Source organism: Phyllobates terribilis, unplaced genomic scaffold (genome assembly GCF_046119375.1).
Source record: "Phyllobates terribilis strain yellow unplaced genomic scaffold, ASM4611937v1 Scaffold_4__5_contigs__length_816908805, whole genome shotgun sequence".
Classification (NCBI taxonomy): domain Eukaryota; kingdom Metazoa; phylum Chordata; class Amphibia; order Anura; family Dendrobatidae; genus Phyllobates; species Phyllobates terribilis.
The window spans coordinates 171,660,677-171,676,950 of record NW_027362764.1 but is presented as its reverse complement, the minus strand read 5'-3'; the positions used below and the strand labels follow the sequence as shown (position 1 = coordinate 171,676,950).

At 43.4% G+C, this 16,274-nt stretch overlaps 1 protein-coding gene and 1 long non-coding RNA gene across 3 annotated transcripts in view; one reads left to right on the top strand and one right to left on the bottom strand.

Annotated features, from left to right (window-relative positions):
* BTD (biotinidase) overlaps positions 1-16,274 on the bottom strand; it is an 81,255-nt gene that overhangs the window by 58,113 nt on the left and 6,868 nt on the right. Inside the window, exon 2 of one of the 2 annotated variants that reach the window (XM_073677932.1) lies at positions 13,125-13,254. The exons of the other annotated variant lie outside the window; for it this stretch is intronic. The gene's annotated coding sequence lies outside the window, so the exon portion shown is untranslated. The remainder of the gene's footprint in view (positions 1-13,124; positions 13,255-16,274) is intronic. 2 annotated transcript variants of the gene reach the window in all.
* LOC141265181 (uncharacterized) lies at positions 9,427-13,467 on the top strand. The gene is made up of 3 exons (XR_012320061.1): positions 9,427-9,690; positions 9,815-9,935; positions 13,138-13,467. It is a non-coding gene; the product is annotated as an uncharacterized lncRNA (long non-coding RNA).

The window sequence follows — 16,274 nt, the reverse complement described above, 5'->3', positions numbered from 1 at the left end:
ACAAAAATGGGGAAAAATGCCAGTCTCTAGATGTGCAAAGCTGTTAGAGACATACCCCAAAAGAATTGCAGCAGTAATTGCGGAGAAAGGTGGTCCTACAAAGTATTGACTCAGGGGGGGCGGAATACACACAACATTTTCAGATTTATATTTTTAAAATAATTAGAAAACCATGTGTCATTTCCTTTACACTTCACAAATACTTGCTACTTTGTGTTGGCTTATTACATAAAATCCCAATAAAAAAACATTTAGGCTTGTGCTGTAACGTGAAAAAATGTAGAAGTATTCACAATGTTATCCCTAGCAGGAGTTATTGTAACTTTCCAGACTGTGCGGAGACAAGAAGAATAGTAACACGCTGTCTATTTAAAAATTTCTTTAAAGGAACAACAGAAGAATAGTACTGTACAGTTATTAGAAGAGAAGCTCCAGAATAAGTTTTCTGTGGCGAATACAAGTATTTCTCAGGGAGACAACATAAAGGCCCAAATTCAGCAAAGCTTTCACACTAGAAAACTAGTGTAAAAAGCTTTGAAAAGTTGTAAAACTTTAGACTATGTAAAAATATTACAACATTTGGCATTGTCACACCATTTTCACCCAGCTCCAACAAAGTGGGACGAGTGGGGGCATGGAGACCCCTGCTCGTCATATTCATGAGGAGTGATGGCGTTCTGTACGCCACAAAGCGTACTATAGTCCGCAACTGGAGTAAGATTTGTTGTGAGGTGAACATGGAGATACATTCCACATTGCGCCTCTTAATGAATCAGGTACCTCGAAACTCATGGAGCTCAGTGTCGATCACCTACTGTCAGTGCAGGGTGCTGACGCACGCTCATCCATAGCTCCTGTCTGCAGATGCCATTTGCTATACCTCTGGTATCAGCCACCTATTGTCATATGATTGCTGAAACCTTTGGTAGCTTGTTAACTTCTTAACAGAGCAGACATTGCTTCCGGAGGTGACCTCCAGAACCGCTTGCATTGTATCCACAGGGGTTCTGAAGTATGAATAAGCCTTAGTTTAATAATTATTTTAAAACCATTTAATCAAGTCTTGCAAAACCCCTTTAACTTTTTAGACTACTGTCTTGCCATATTGCTAGAATGCAATTAAGTATCACAGTGTCACGGGTGTGTTGCCACGAAGATCGTCACGAGTACACAGCCTGACTTCTCGCAGCTGACTTGTTGGTGCTTTGTGTTTTCTCGGCAGTGAAGGAGTTAATTCTCTCTCTCTCTGGGCTAGCTGAGGTCCAGCCTCGCCCAGCTGCAATCAATGCTTCGTTAGTGAGACTCCTTTATATTCCTGCAGGTCTGTTTGTGAGGTGTCGGTGAAAGCTTTTCATTCAGACTTACAGAGCGGATCGTGGTGTTTGGAGTTGCTGAGATAAGTGTATTTGAAAGTGTTATTTCCCTTTCCTCGCTTTATCATTTATCTCCTTTCCCGTTGGTGTTCCCTCTGTTGTAGTTTTGTTGAAGTTGTATGCAAGGTGGTTTTGGTTTTTCCCTTGTACTGTCTCGTTCGTCTAAATACTGTGTGTGGGCATATTATCGCTGGTTCCCAATTGTTGTGATCGGGGTCCTTCTCAGGACTAGATTACTGTGGTGCAGGGATCCTCAGGAGGTAGGGGTTATGCTGGCGGCCTGGACCTCTGTACCTTTAACAGTACCTCCAGGATGAGGGATTAGTCAGGGCCCCAGCTTAGGGTCAGCTTAGGCCCCCTACCTCCAGTATTCTGTGACAGTGTGACATTTTCACCGACCAACTTAGTTTTTCTCCAGCTACCATGGATCCAGTAGCCGGTCTAGCTCAGCAGTTGCAGAGTTTGTCCATGGGGCTGGCGGACGTTAGGTCCAAGGTTTTGCATCCTCTGGAGCAAGCCGGACCAGAACCTAAAGTAGCTCTCCCTGACAGGTTCACTGGGGGGCGGGACAAGTTTTTTGTTTTCCGGGAGGCATGCAAATTGTACTTTCGGCTGCGGCCTCGGTCATCGGGCAGTGAAGAACAAAGGGTGGGAATTGTCATCTCGCTCCTACAAGGGGACCCACAATCTTGGGCGTTCTCTCTTCCCCCTAGCTCCCCAGTTCTCCAGTCAGTGGATAGGTTTTTCGCTGCTTTGGGACTCGTATATGATGACCCAGATCGGATCTCCCTTGCTGAGTCTAAGTTACGTAGGATTCAGCAGGGAGATCGTCCGGCGGAGGAATTCTGTTCGGAGTTCCGTAGGTGGGCCACGGACACCCAGTGGAATGACCCGGCTCTTAGGAGCCAGTTTTGTCATGGTTTATCCGACAAATTACAGGATGTGTTGGCACAGTATGACTCTCCCGCGTCACTGGAAGCCGCTATGGCCCTTGCTATTCGCGTTGACAGACGGCTTCGGGAGAGGTGCGGGATAACTCTACCCCCTGTAATGTCTCCACCTCTTACAAGGTCCCCTCATATGGTGGTTCCCCTGGTCAGTCCGGAGGAGCCTATGCAATTAGGAGGGACATCATTTCGGGGAAGGGGACCGGTGGTGCGCCATAAGACAGGAAGGTGTTTCCTCTGCGGGAAAAAGGGACATTTTATTGGGGGGTGTCCATCCCGCCCCTTGCTGAGTAAAGAGTCGTCGAAAAAACTGTTGATCCCAGGTTGTGTGGTGGACGGCAATCTGGGAGTAGGTATTTCGTCCCTAGGTTCGTCTCAGTTTCTCGTACCGGCGGAGGTGGTGGTGGGTACGAGAACTGAGAGGATATCTGTTCTTCTGGATAGTGGGGCCGGGGCTAATCTGGTTGATGCTCGGTTTGCCCGGGTTCAAGGTATGCGATTGAGTGAGTTGGCTAAACCCATCCCCATATTCTCGATCGATGCCAGGCCTCTCGGTCAGGGAAGTTTTTTGCAAGCTGTGCATGGCGTAAAACTTCAAGTGGGGGCAATACATAAAGAACTGTTGTCTTGCTACGTGTTGGAGGGTCTTCCCACTCCTATAGTGTTGGGCCTTCCTTGGTTAGCTAAGCATAACCCTGTTATTAATTGGCAAACCAGAGAGATAAGCCAATGGAGTAAATTCTGTAATAAAAACTGCATGAACACGGTCATCGGTGCGGTTACTCCTTGGGTCTTACCTCCATTTCTGGCAGACTTTGAGGATGTATTCTCGGAGAATGGGTGTCAGGAACTACCTCCTCATCGCGAGTATGACTGTTCTGTAAAACTGCTCCCTGAGGCCAAGTTACCTAAAGCTAGGTTGTATAACCTTTCTGGTCCTGAGAGGCAGGCCATGAAGGATTATATTTCTGAAAGTCTGGCTAAGGGGCATATTAGACCTTCATCTTCACCGGTGGCCGCGGGGTTCTTCTTTGTTAAGAAGAAAGATGGAGGCCTACGCCCTTGCCTGGATTTCCGTGAACTTAATCGGATTACGGTCCGAGATCCGTATCCGCTCCCACTTATTCCCGATCTCTTTAATCAGATCGTGGGCGCCAAATGGTTCTCTAAGTTGGATCTCAGGGGGGCGTACAATTTGATTAGGATGAAGGAGGGGGATGAGTGGAAGACGGCTTTTAACACTCCGGAGGGGCATTATGAGAACCTTGTCATGCCATTCGGTCTGACTAATGCCCCGGCGGTGTTTCAACACTTTGTTAATGATATTTTTCGCCACCTGGTGGGACAGTTTGTTGTCATATATCTGGATGATATCTTAATTTACTCGCCGGATCTGGTGTCTCATCAGGAGCATGTTAGACAGGTGTTACAGATCTTGCGGGATAATAAACTGTATGCCAAGTGGGAAAAGTGTGTGTTCGCCGTACAGGAACTCCAGTTTTTAGGCTTCCTGGTTTCTGCGTCCGGTTTTCGTATGGACCCTGGGAAAGTGCGGGCAGTTCTTGAGTGGGATCGGCCGGAGAATCTTAAGGCACTACAACGTTTCCTGGGGTTTGCTAACTATTACCGGAAGTTCATTCGTAATTTCTCGTCCGTGGTTAAGCCTCTCACAGACATGACTAAAAAGGGGACGGATTTTTCTAGGTGGTCTGACAAGGCTTGTCAAGCATTCTCCTCCTTGAAAAAATGTTTTGCCTCGGCACCCATACTCATTCAACCTGATGCGTCTCAGCCATTCTTTGTAGAGGTAGACGCTTCCGAGGTAGGGGTGGGAGCAGTATTGTCACAGGGTTCGTCCCCTGGTAAGTGGCATCCGTGCGCCTTTTTCTCTAAAAAATTGTCGTCCGCTGAGAGGAATTACGATGTCGGCAATAGGGAACTCCTGGCCATTAAGTTAGCTTTTGAGGAGTGGCGCCATTTTTTGGAGGGGGCAGTTCATCCGGTCACCGTCATCACCGATCACAAGAACCTGCTATATCTGGAGTCCGCTAAACGTCTGAATCCCAGACAAGCTAGGTGGTCATTGTTTTTTACCAGGTTTAATTTCGTCGTTACATATCGTCCTGGGTCTAAAAATGTAAAGGCGGATGCCTTATCTCGTAGTTTCCCTGGGGCCGGGAATACGGACGACCCGATTCCTGTTCTTCAGGAGGGGGTGGTGGTTTCGGCAGTATGCTCTGAGCTGGAGGAGGAGATATTGGAGGCTCAGGGGGACGCCCCTGTTGGACCTCCGGGGAGACTGTTCGTTCCAGATCAGTTGCGACAAAAGGTGATCGAGGCACACCATAACTCAGTTTTTGCAGGACACCCGGGGAGTAAAGCAACTGTGGATCTCCTCTCGCGTCGGTTTTGGTGGCCTAACTTACATAAAGAGGTGGTAACTTTTGTCGCGTCCTGTGGGGTTTGTGCGCGCTCTAAGACCTCACATACCCGTCCGTCTGGGGCCCTCTTACCTTTGAAGATCCCGGAGCGTCCTTGGACTCATCTGTCTATGGACTTTATTACGGACCTCCCTCCGTCTTCGGGTAAAACGGTCATACTCGTTGTAGTGGACAGGTTCAGCAAGATGGCACATTTTATCGCTCTTCCGGCTCTCCCTAATGCTAAAACTCTTGCGCAGGTGTTCATTGGGGAGATTGTGAGGCTTCACGGGGTACCCTCCGAGGTGGTGTCTGATCGGGGGTCTCAGTTTGTGTCCAAGTTCTGGAAGGCGTTTTGTGCACGGCGGGGGATGCATTTGTCATTCTCGTCGGCTTTTCATCCTCAGACCAATGGTCAGACGGAACGTATGAACCAGAGCTTGGAGACATATCTTCGGTGTTTTGTGTCAGAGAACCAGGAGGACTGGGCTTCTTTCCTACCTCTGGCAGAGTTTGCTCTCAATAATAGGCGAAGCGAGTCCACTGGTAAGTCCCCGTTTTTTGGGGCATATGGTTTTCACCCCCAGTTTTGTACTTTCAGTAGGGGGGGCTCTTCGGGGGTTCCGGAGGAGGAACGATTTTCCTCATCTCTCGCTTCAGTATGGAGAGGGGTGCTGAAGAATCTGAATACTATGGGGAACCGATACAAACGTATGGCTGATAGGAGGAGAGTGTCTGGTCCGGACCTAAGTGTGAACGATCAGGTATGGTTGTCTACCAGGAATATTAAACTTAAGGTTCCCTCCTGGAAACTGGGTCCCAGGTTCATCGGGCCGTACAGAATCAGTTCTGTTATTAATCCGGTGGCATTCCGTCTTGACCTCCCCCCTACGTTTAAAATTCACAACGTGTTTCACAGATCATTGCTTAAGAGGTATGTGGCGCCGGTGGTACCGTCACCTTTACCTCCCCCTCCTGTGGTTGTCAATGGTAACTTGGAGTTCCAGGTATCGAGGGTCATTGATTCACGCTTTAATCGCCGGTCCCTTCAGTACTTGGTTCATTGGAAGGGGTATGGTCCTGAGGAGAGGATGTGGGTTCCTGCGTCGGATATTAACGCAGACCGATTAGTTCGGGCCTTCCACACGACTCACCCGGATAAACCTGGCCCTGAGGGTCCGGAGGCCCCTCGTAGAAGGGGGGGTACTGTCACGGGTGTGTTGCCACGAAGATCGTCACGAGTACACAGCCTGACTTCTCGCAGCTGACTTGTTGGTGCTTTGTGTTTTCTCGGCAGTGAAGGAGTTAATTCTCTCTCTCTCTGGGCTAGCTGAGGTCCAGCCTCGCCCAGCTGCAATCAATGCTTCGTTAGTGAGACTCCTTTATATTCCTGCAGGTCTGTTTGTGAGGTGTCGGTGAAAGCTTTTCATTCAGACTTACAGAGCGGATCGTGGTGTTTGGAGTTGCTGAGATAAGTGTATTTGAAAGTGTTATTTCCCTTTCCTCGCTTTATCATTTATCTCCTTTCCCGTTGGTGTTCCCTCTGTTGTAGTTTTGTTGAAGTTGTATGCAAGGTGGTTTTGGTTTTTCCCTTGTACTGTCTCGTTCGTCTAAATACTGTGTGTGGGCATATTATCGCTGGTTCCCAATTGTTGTGATCGGGGTCCTTCTCAGGACTAGATTACTGTGGTGCAGGGATCCTCAGGAGGTAGGGGTTACGCTGGCGGCCTGGACCTCTGTACCTTTAACAGTACCTCCAGGATGAGGGATTAGTCAGGGCCCCAGCTTAGGGTCAGCTTAGGCCCCCTACCTCCAGTATTCTGTGACAGTGTGACACACAGTTGACAAATCCTTAGCCAATCCAGGTATTAGATGTGTTTTATCTCAAGCATTACCTGATATAACTAATGAAGCCTTTGATGTACAGTATAGACCAAAAGTTTGGACACACCTTCTCATTTAAAGATTTTTCTGTATTTTCATGACTATGAAAATTGTACATTCACACTGAAGGCATCAAAACTATGAATTAACACATGTGGAATTATATACTTAACAAAAAAGTGTGAAATAACTGAAAATATGTCTTATATTCTAGGTTCTTCAAAGTAGCCACCTTTTGCTTTGATGACTGCTTTGCACACTCTTGGCATTCTCTTGATGAGCTTAAAGAGGTAGTCACCGGAAATGGTCTTCCAACAATCTTGAAGGAGTTCCCAGAGATGCTTAGCACTTGTTGGCCCTTTTGCCTTCACTCTGCGGTCCAGCTCACCCCAAACCATCTCGATTGGGTTCAGGTCTGGTGACTGTGGAGGCCAGGTCATCTGGCGTAGCACCCCATCACTCTCCTTCTTGGTCAAATAGCCCTTACACAGCCTGGAGGTGTGTTTGGGGTCATTGTCCTGTTGAAAAATAAATGATGGTCCAACTAAACGCAAACCGGATGGAATAGCATGCCGCTGCAAGATGCTGTAGTAGCCATGCTGATTCAGTATGCCTTCAATTTTGAATAAATCCACAATAGTGTCACCAGCAAAGCACCCCCACACCATCACACCTCCTCCTCCATGCTTCACGGAGGGAACCAAGCATGTAGAGTCCATCCGTTCACCTTTTCTGCATCGCACAAAGACACGGTGGTTGGAACCAAAGATCTCAAATTTGGACTCATCAGACAAAAGCACAGATTTCCACTGGTCTAATGTCCATTCCTTGTGTTCTTTAGCTCAAACAAGTCTCTTCTGCTTGTTGCCTGTCCTTAGCAGTGGTTTCCTAGCAGCTATTTTACCATGAAGGCCTGCTGCACAAAGTCTCCTCTTAACAGTTGTTGAAGAGATGTGTCTGCTGCTAGAACTCTGTGTGGCATTGACCTGGTCTCTAATCTGAGCTGCTGTTAACCTGTAATTTCTGAGGCTGGTGACTCGGATAAACTTATCCTCAGAAGCAGAGGTGACTCTTGGTCTTCCTTTCCTGGGGCGGTCCTCATGTGAGCCAGTTTCTTTGTAGCGCTTGATGGTTTTTGCAACTGCACTTGGGGACACTTTCAAAATTTTCTCAATTTTTTGCACTGACTGACCTTCATTTCTTAAAGTAATGATGGCCACTCGTTTTTCTTTACTTAGCTGCTTTTTTCTTGCCATAATACAAATTCTAACAGTCTATTCAGTAGGACTATCAGCTGTGTATCCACTAGACTTCTGCACAACACAACTGATGGTCCCAACCCCATTTATAAGGCAAGAAATCCCACTTATTAAACCTGACAGGGCACACCTGTGAAGTGAAAACCATTTTCGGTGACTACCTCTTGAAGCTCATCAAGAAGATGGCAAGAGTGTGCAAAGCAGTGATCAAAGCAAAAGGTGGCTACTTTGAAGAACCTAGAATATAAGACATATTTTCTGTTGTTTCACACTTTTTTGTTAAGTATATAATTCCACATGTGTTAATTCATAGTTTTGATGCCTTCAGTGTGAATGTACAATTTTCATAGTCATGAAAATACAGAAAAATCTTTAAATGAGAAGGTGTGTCCAAACTTTTGGTCTGTACTGTACCTGAGGGCAACAAATGTGTGTCCTTATGACAGATTCTTTTCAGGGGATTGAATAATTCTGAGACGGCAGTGAAAAGTGAAATTTTTGTGTTGAATTTGGAGAAACCACTTGTTATATTAGTTTTGTTCAGGTATTGCAAACATGACAACGTTTGCAACAAAAAAACCAACAACTAATATGCAATGGGTTGAATATATTTGATTGCAACTGTAGGTGGGAATGACCATGATGTGGAGATAATTTACTGTAAGGGCCCTTTTACACTGCGCTTTGTTCAGTGGTCCCGTCAGGGCTTACTTTCGAACCCCACCCACAAAATGGGATTCAGGTGTATGCACCGACGGGGCCATTGACTATAATGGTGCCGACAGAGTCAATGTGTGCTCTCTCATGCATCATTTTCGGGCGTATACACCTACTGGAGGTGGATACTCAGAAGCAGAAGACAGCTTCTGAGTGTCCACTTCCAGGACACATACAGTATATGTCCGAAAAATGAAGCACGGCAGAGCGCACATTGTCTCTGTTGGTGCATACGTCCGAATAATGTTTTGCTGTGGGTTTGGACGTAACCCCCAACAGGACCAACGAATGTGGGACAAAGCACAGTGTGCAAGCACCCCAAGCCTTACAATCATGGCTGCAATCACAACATTGTAACGTTCATACCTCCTCTATGGCCATTGCTCATTTCTCTTCCGTCTACAGAGTTCACCTTTTTGGAGATAAATGGTATGTAAATGAACAAATCTCATAAGCATAAAATAACTGTAATGTAATATATGGCATACACTAAAAACATTCATAACAAATTCTAGTTTCAGCATTATTTTTCATACATAGTATGGGGAAATCATCAGTCTAATCATCTATATGATTTATTCTAGTATTGGACATGCAACAATGTCTCTATGGATAGGCATCAGTGGTAGCACAATAAGGGTTAAAGTTAAAAATACACATCTCTCTTCCATGAAATGGCCAAAATCATTAAATTATAACAGCACTTCTAATGTTATGGTTTTTTTTAAAGACATCTCTGAAGAGAGCATCTATGACGTAAGTGTGGAGCACCTCTCCAAACACGAGTGGCCTCTCAAAGTTTTATTAAATGAGACATTTCAGAAAACTTAGCTTTATTCCTGAGCTTATGATTTTTTTTTCCATTCTCTTACTCATGAAAAATATTCTCAAAGGGGCTCTAATTGCTGCTCCATTTGTGGGTGAACAAAGCAGGTCAACTGATCCTGCTCATCTGCACACAACTTCAGTGTGGGAAGCGGATTGTCGTTAAGACATATAAATTGAGTCAGTGGATCTGGCTGTCAGTCTGTAGAGCGGATGACAAGGAGGCAGTGGTGGACACACAGGCACAGCTGCTGCTTTTCAGAAGGTAAGAGTTTCTCCTCTATTAGTCAGGGAACTACACAGATGAAATCCACACGTCTTCTACTTCTCTGCCTTTCATGTCATATACTGAATGTACATATCTATGTATACCTTCTATATTTTAACAGGATGAAAGAAACCCATGTCGTAGCAGTCTACATACTATCTCTACTTATTGTAAGCATAGCTGCTCAGTCCTCCAAAGAGAGAGAATGGAAATCATTGGGGAATCCATACAACAGAGATTTGGTAATCATTTTTATATACTTATTATGCATTGTATCGATATAGTGTAGAATAAAATGTTGTGTACAGAATTAAAAAGGCAGAAAATAATGTAATAGATAAAAATTAAGATAATTAACTAGGATGACAAAAGACTGAAATTGTTAATGGGGCTTTAAACTTATTTTTCTATGTATTACTTAACTGTTCACACATGTATAATGCTTTTATGTTTAATACAAATTGAATGACAAAAACTGATGTTAGAGACCACTATGTATGTGTATTTAGTGAGAAGCCATCAGGGTGATGAGGATGACTGGGTTGGATATGTAAATGATCAAACAAACTGCTTATGATACAATATAAGATATAACATAAGCTGCAAGTAACAGTCCCCCGGAATCAGCTACTTTGTAATACAATCTATACTATGGGAAAAGCACTGTTTTATATGAATAAAGTATAAGAGTTCTGCAATTTATTAAATACAATTTGGCAGCTTTTTTTAAAAATCACTTCTCTTATTTTGGTTTGTGGTATTAGTTGTAGTTTTTTGCGCCAAATTCTTCAAAATGGAGCACACGGTTCATGAAAGTAAAAAATGGTCTTTAATTTTGTTTTCAACCTGTTCTGCAAGTTAGGCGCAAATGAAAATCAGGTGTAAAATATAAAAAAATAGACCAAAAAAAAAGGCACAAATGTAATATTGAATTGGGCCATATGCTTTATTTCTTCCTGATTTTTAAAATCTTTGAGTGCTGTCAGTGATTAGTAACATTATTGTTCAGATCCAGAGATTGAAAACCTGTAGAGACCAAGCCGAATATTTCTTGGGCTCTGTTCACACACATACAGTGCGCTCTGTTCTGTTGGAATACAGTTTTTTGGGGATTCCAAAAGGAAACCTCGAAGTAGAGCTCAAAGGAGAGCACGGAGTTAATGTGAATCAAATAGTATTTTATTATTGATGATTATGTAATTATTTATGTAAAAAAAACAACAACCCACAATTGTACAATTTGCTATTATTACAGAGAATCTATCGCCAGCCACAGTGGCTTGATATAATATTCATATGCCGTGAACTTCTCCACATTTTTTCACATTACACCCACAAACTTAACTGCATTTTATTGGGATTTTAAATGATATATCAACACAAAGTAGCAAGTATTTGTGAAGAGTAAAGAAAATTATACATGGTTTTCTAAATATTTTCAAATTTACATTTTTTAAATTGTGACATGCATTTGTTTTCCGGCACCCTCCACCCACCCCCCCTTAGTCAATAGCCCCGCCATGTCACTGATGACGCCTCATTTCAGGGAGTGGGCAGGGGCTGTGACAGTGACCGCAGCCTCAGCCTCCTGCTCCGATGACGCTTCCTTTGAGTATCCCAGGAACAGTCATCACACAGGAAGTAAGGAATAAAGAGAACAATAGCTGTTAGACTGCAACTAGAGAATGGTAGGGAATGTTTAATGCAAGTATATTAATAATTAGTTTAGATTATGACATCAAATAGATGGGGATTTAGATTTATTTATTTTACTCGCTTATATAGCGCCATTAATTTACACAGCGCTTTCGAGACATCATCAATAAAATGTATTTGACCTCAAGACCACCCCTTCAAGTTTGTGGGTGTAACATGAAAAAATGGGGAAAAGGTCATGGGGTATGAATACTTTTTCAAGGCACTGTATCTTCTTTCCAGGCTTTTACCGGATAGGACCATGTTGCATTTAGCGCATGATTTGTTATGGCTTTCCTAATCGGGTGCAGTAGTACCACCTCAGGACATAATAGATAGTGAAAAGAGTATAACTTTTTAAAAAAAAAAAAGGATTATTCCCATTTTCAAAAGGTGGATATAAATGAAAAGAGCTTGTAAAAATTACCAACTTTCCAATTTATTATTTCTTAAAATTTAGTATCGTTCTCTTAAAATCACTATTTTTTTTCTATATTGACATCACATTTTCTTGGGGACTGGCCAGAGCTGCAGTCTAACAGCGACGGACAAAAATGTGCAGTGCTTACAAGTTCCTTTCTATTGAGCTTGTAAACACTGCTCAGAGGCTGGGTGGGATGTCTGCAGCACACTGTTATCTCCAGAGCCACAGTACTTCCAATGGTGCAGAGGCAAAGCTACCTCAAATACAGTAGCATTAAAAGCGCACAGTTCGGATCTGACACTGGTCCATACTTTCAATCAATCAGGAGCTCCCACCCTCGAGGAATGAGGAGGTTGCCTGGCTGCTGCAGACCGTCTTCTCTGGTATCCAGCACCGCTCCGCTCCTCTTCTCAGTGACGTCACCGCACATCAGACTACCTAGCTCACTCGGTGCTCTGTGTGAGCTGGAAATCTCTTTTACAATGTAAGCCTATGGAGCCTTTCTGTCACCCCCCAGGTTTACATTGTAAAAGAAAAGCCACTTCTGAGTCATACAAAGCGCAGTGTAATTCGGAGAGCCTAAGGAGTGGTGACGTCACTGAGAAGAGGAGCAGAACGGTGCTGGATCCGGAGAAGACAGCGGAAGGCAAATATATTGACGAACTTACGCACTGTACATACACTTATACAGTACATGTTTAAGTAAAAAATAGTGACGAGCTAGCATGCTCGTTTCTCAAGATTTACGAGCATGCTCGGGTGTTTTCCGAGTATCTTCGGCGTGCTCGAATGTTATGTTTTAGTCACTCCGTGCGCATGATTTGTGACTGTTTGACAGCTTACATACATGTGAGGAATGCCTGTTTGTTAGGCGTTCCTCACATGTACTAAAGCTGTCAAACAGTCGCAAATTATGCGCACGAAGTGACTCAAACATAACATTTGAGCACGCCGAAGATACTCGGAAAACACCCGAGCATGTTCGCCGAAAGGGTTAACAGAACACGCTCGCTCATCACTAATTAAAAAGGGTAACAGGAGGGCTTCTTTAAGACTCAGAATTTATTGGTTTCCCATTATTGTAAACCAGTGCAGTAAGGATAAAATCACGCTTGGCATGGTTATAACTTGACACTTTTAAGTTACAGGGAAAAAAAATCATTTTATTTTTAGGTAAAAATGCATAAAAAAAAACCTTATGAAAGGCAAAAAAACCCCTCATGTTAATTATAGGATAATCTGTTCTCCCCAAATAAAAGAAATGTCTCAGTAAATGATCACATTGTGTTAATCAATGATCACTTTTTATCACCTTATTCTATTAGTTTTTCAAGTTCTTGAAGTCTTATATCACTGGGAGGGGAGCGCACATGATGAATCCTGGGAACAAGGACAAGCTTGAAAGTGATTTAAGAACTGATGGAGAGTCCAAGTACAGCAACCTGCGGCAATATATGGACAACAATGAAATTGTGGACATTTAGGGAGTGACAGCAAACAAAATGTGCAGGGGGTCCAATAATGTCAGTAAATTGCCATTCAGTAACTATCACCAGCTCTTTATACATTGCTTTACTCTTTTGTTAAAACTTCTATTATAGAGCAATTTGTACATATAGTTCTGTCATATTTTATGTTAATAGACATAGGTTTTTTTCATCTGCTGGAATAAAGCTTTGCTGTGGTTTTTAATCTTTATTTATGGTTTTATATTTTTTTTATTTAATTTTTCAAATTCAAGTTTTTTTTTATTTTTTGTGTTGAAAAAGTACAAGAAAATACAATATACATAGTAAAAGGGGTAACGTAACTATAAATCTATGCATAACTACAGTACATTGGGGGGGTACAGGGAGGGTTTTCCATCAATATCCAGATCAAGCATGTATTTTTCCATATGAAAGATAGAGAGAGACGGAGCGGACCATGGCAGACCACCAATCAATAGAGTGTGATTATGATCATTGTTGTGACGACATCACGGATAACTTTAGTTGGGGGCTAGATGGTAGGCGTCAGAGTTTTGGAAATCCATCCAATCCCTCCAAATCACACAGTATCTATCAACATCAGCCGGTGAGATGGCAATCAGATGCTCCATCCTATTAAGGAGGGAGATCTCCGCAAACCATTCCTCCACAGTGGGTGGGTCTCTGCTTTTCCAGTGTCGTGGAATGACATTCTTAGCCGCCTGTATTAGGTAGCCTATTGATGACCTTTTATAACTACGTTTACTTATTGGTAACATTGATAAAAGGAGGGCTTCTGGCGTATTAGGGATAGTCAAACCAGTTATTTTCTCAATCATGGGAACCACCTTTGCCCAAAATGCATTTATTACAGGGCACCCCCACCATATGTGTGACATTGTCCCTTCCCCCTCCCCACATCTCCAACATCTGTCTGAGACCACTGGGTACCATCTATGAAGGACTGCTGGTACCCGGTACCATCTAGAGATAATTTTGAAGGAGGTTTCCTGAGCTTTGGACCCTATTGAGGTTTTATGTGTTAGGAAGAAACATTTATCCCATTGTGAGTCAGAGAAGGACTTCCCCAGTTCCCTTTCCCATGTACCGCAGAATCCTGGCCTATTGTCAGCTACCTGGGCAATGAGTAGATTATACAGTAGGGAGATGGAGTGTGTAGGGGGTGACAATGATAGGCACAATTTTTCAAAGTTTGTGAGATCTCTATGAAGATGTGTGCGCTTCTTCACAGTTGAATAGATGTGTTGTAATTGACTATATTCAAAATTAGCCTTCGGGGAAGTGGCTCTTCCCTGTAACAAGTCATTGAGGGGGAGCAGCGAAGTGTTGGAGATGACATGAGAAAAGAATATCGGATGGGATTTGTTTGAACCGAGAAATCTATTTGCAGATAGTCCTGGTGGGAAATCCGGATTATCTGAAATCGGGAGCAAGGGGCCCTGGGGGTCGATTAAGGATAAGCTTTTTTTATGGGATCTCAAAGCCAGAGCAGTGGCATAAGTACTATATGACATAAGGCCAAGAGAGGGGACAGTTAAATGGGCGCACCATGGGAGAGTGGTAAGAGCTTTAGGACAAATGGATTGAGCTATTTTGACCCATAACTTCCCCTCCGAATGATGGAAGAAGTCCAGGATTCTAGCGTGTACGGCTGCCATGTAATACCTTCTACAATCCGGAAGGCTAAGGCCCCCCTTTTGTTTGTGTCTGATCAGAACATCTCCCCGAATGCGTGGATGCCCACTTGCCCAGATAAATCTGCAAAAGCTACTGCGCAGTCTTTTCCAAAAATTTGAGGGAATTACCACGGGAATGTTTTGGAAGAGGTATAAGAGTTTAGGTAGGACGTTCATTTTTAGTATATTTATTCTGCCGAACCAGGAAAAATCCTTCACCGTCCAAGCAGTAAGATCTCTATGGAGTTGTTCAATAAAGGGCCCAAAATTAAGATAAAATAGACGGGAGAGGTCTCTATGAATACGAATTCCTAAGTATTTGATACCCTGTGAGGGCCAGGCAAAGGGAAAGTTGGACTGGATGGAATCCTGTATGGATTTGGGGAGGGAAACACCGAGGGCCTCAGACTTCGCTGCATTGATTTTAAAATTTGACCATGTACCAAAGTGATCTATTTCAGCCATAACAGCATGGATGGATATATGTGATTGAGTGATATATACTAGGACATTAGGCAAGAAAGTGAAAGAATTGGGAGCGCAGGTGGTCTTCTCATCCATCCTCCCAGTGGATGGCCATGGAACAATGAGGTGGAATAAGATTCTACAGGTGAACAACTGGCTACGTCGATGGTGCCGTCAACAAGGATTTGGATTTCTGGATCACGGAATGAATTACCTATACGATGGACTACTTGCTAGAGATGGGGTGCACCTTACGAAGACTGGAAAACATGTATTTGGAAGTCGCCTTGCTACACTCATCAGAAGAGCTTTAAACTAGAACAATGTGGGAAGGGAAGCAAAAGGCCAGAAAAAGCCATACAGCTGACAAATACTATTGAGATCTCTGCTACTGGAAGTGGAAAAGAAGAACAAAGACAAAAAAATCTAAATAATAAAAATATGGGAGGAAGAGAAACCAATCACAAACTAAAATGTTTTTATACAAATGCACAAAGCATGGGCAACAAACAAGGAGAATTGGAACTACTAATGCAGGAAAAGGAATATGATGTCATTGGAATCACTGAAACTTGGTGGGACGATACACATGATTGGAATAAAAGGCTAAAAGGATACAACTTATTTGCAAGAAACAGACTTGATAAACGAGGAGGAGGTGTTGTACTGTATGTTAGAAAAGCGTATATCTGCACAGAGATTGAAGCTTCAGAGACTGGGAGTTCTGTGGAAACTGTTTGGGTAAGAATACAAGGAGAGAACAACGGAAAGGACACCATTGTAGGCATTTACTACAGGCCACCTGGGCAAGCTGAAGATATGGATGAACTC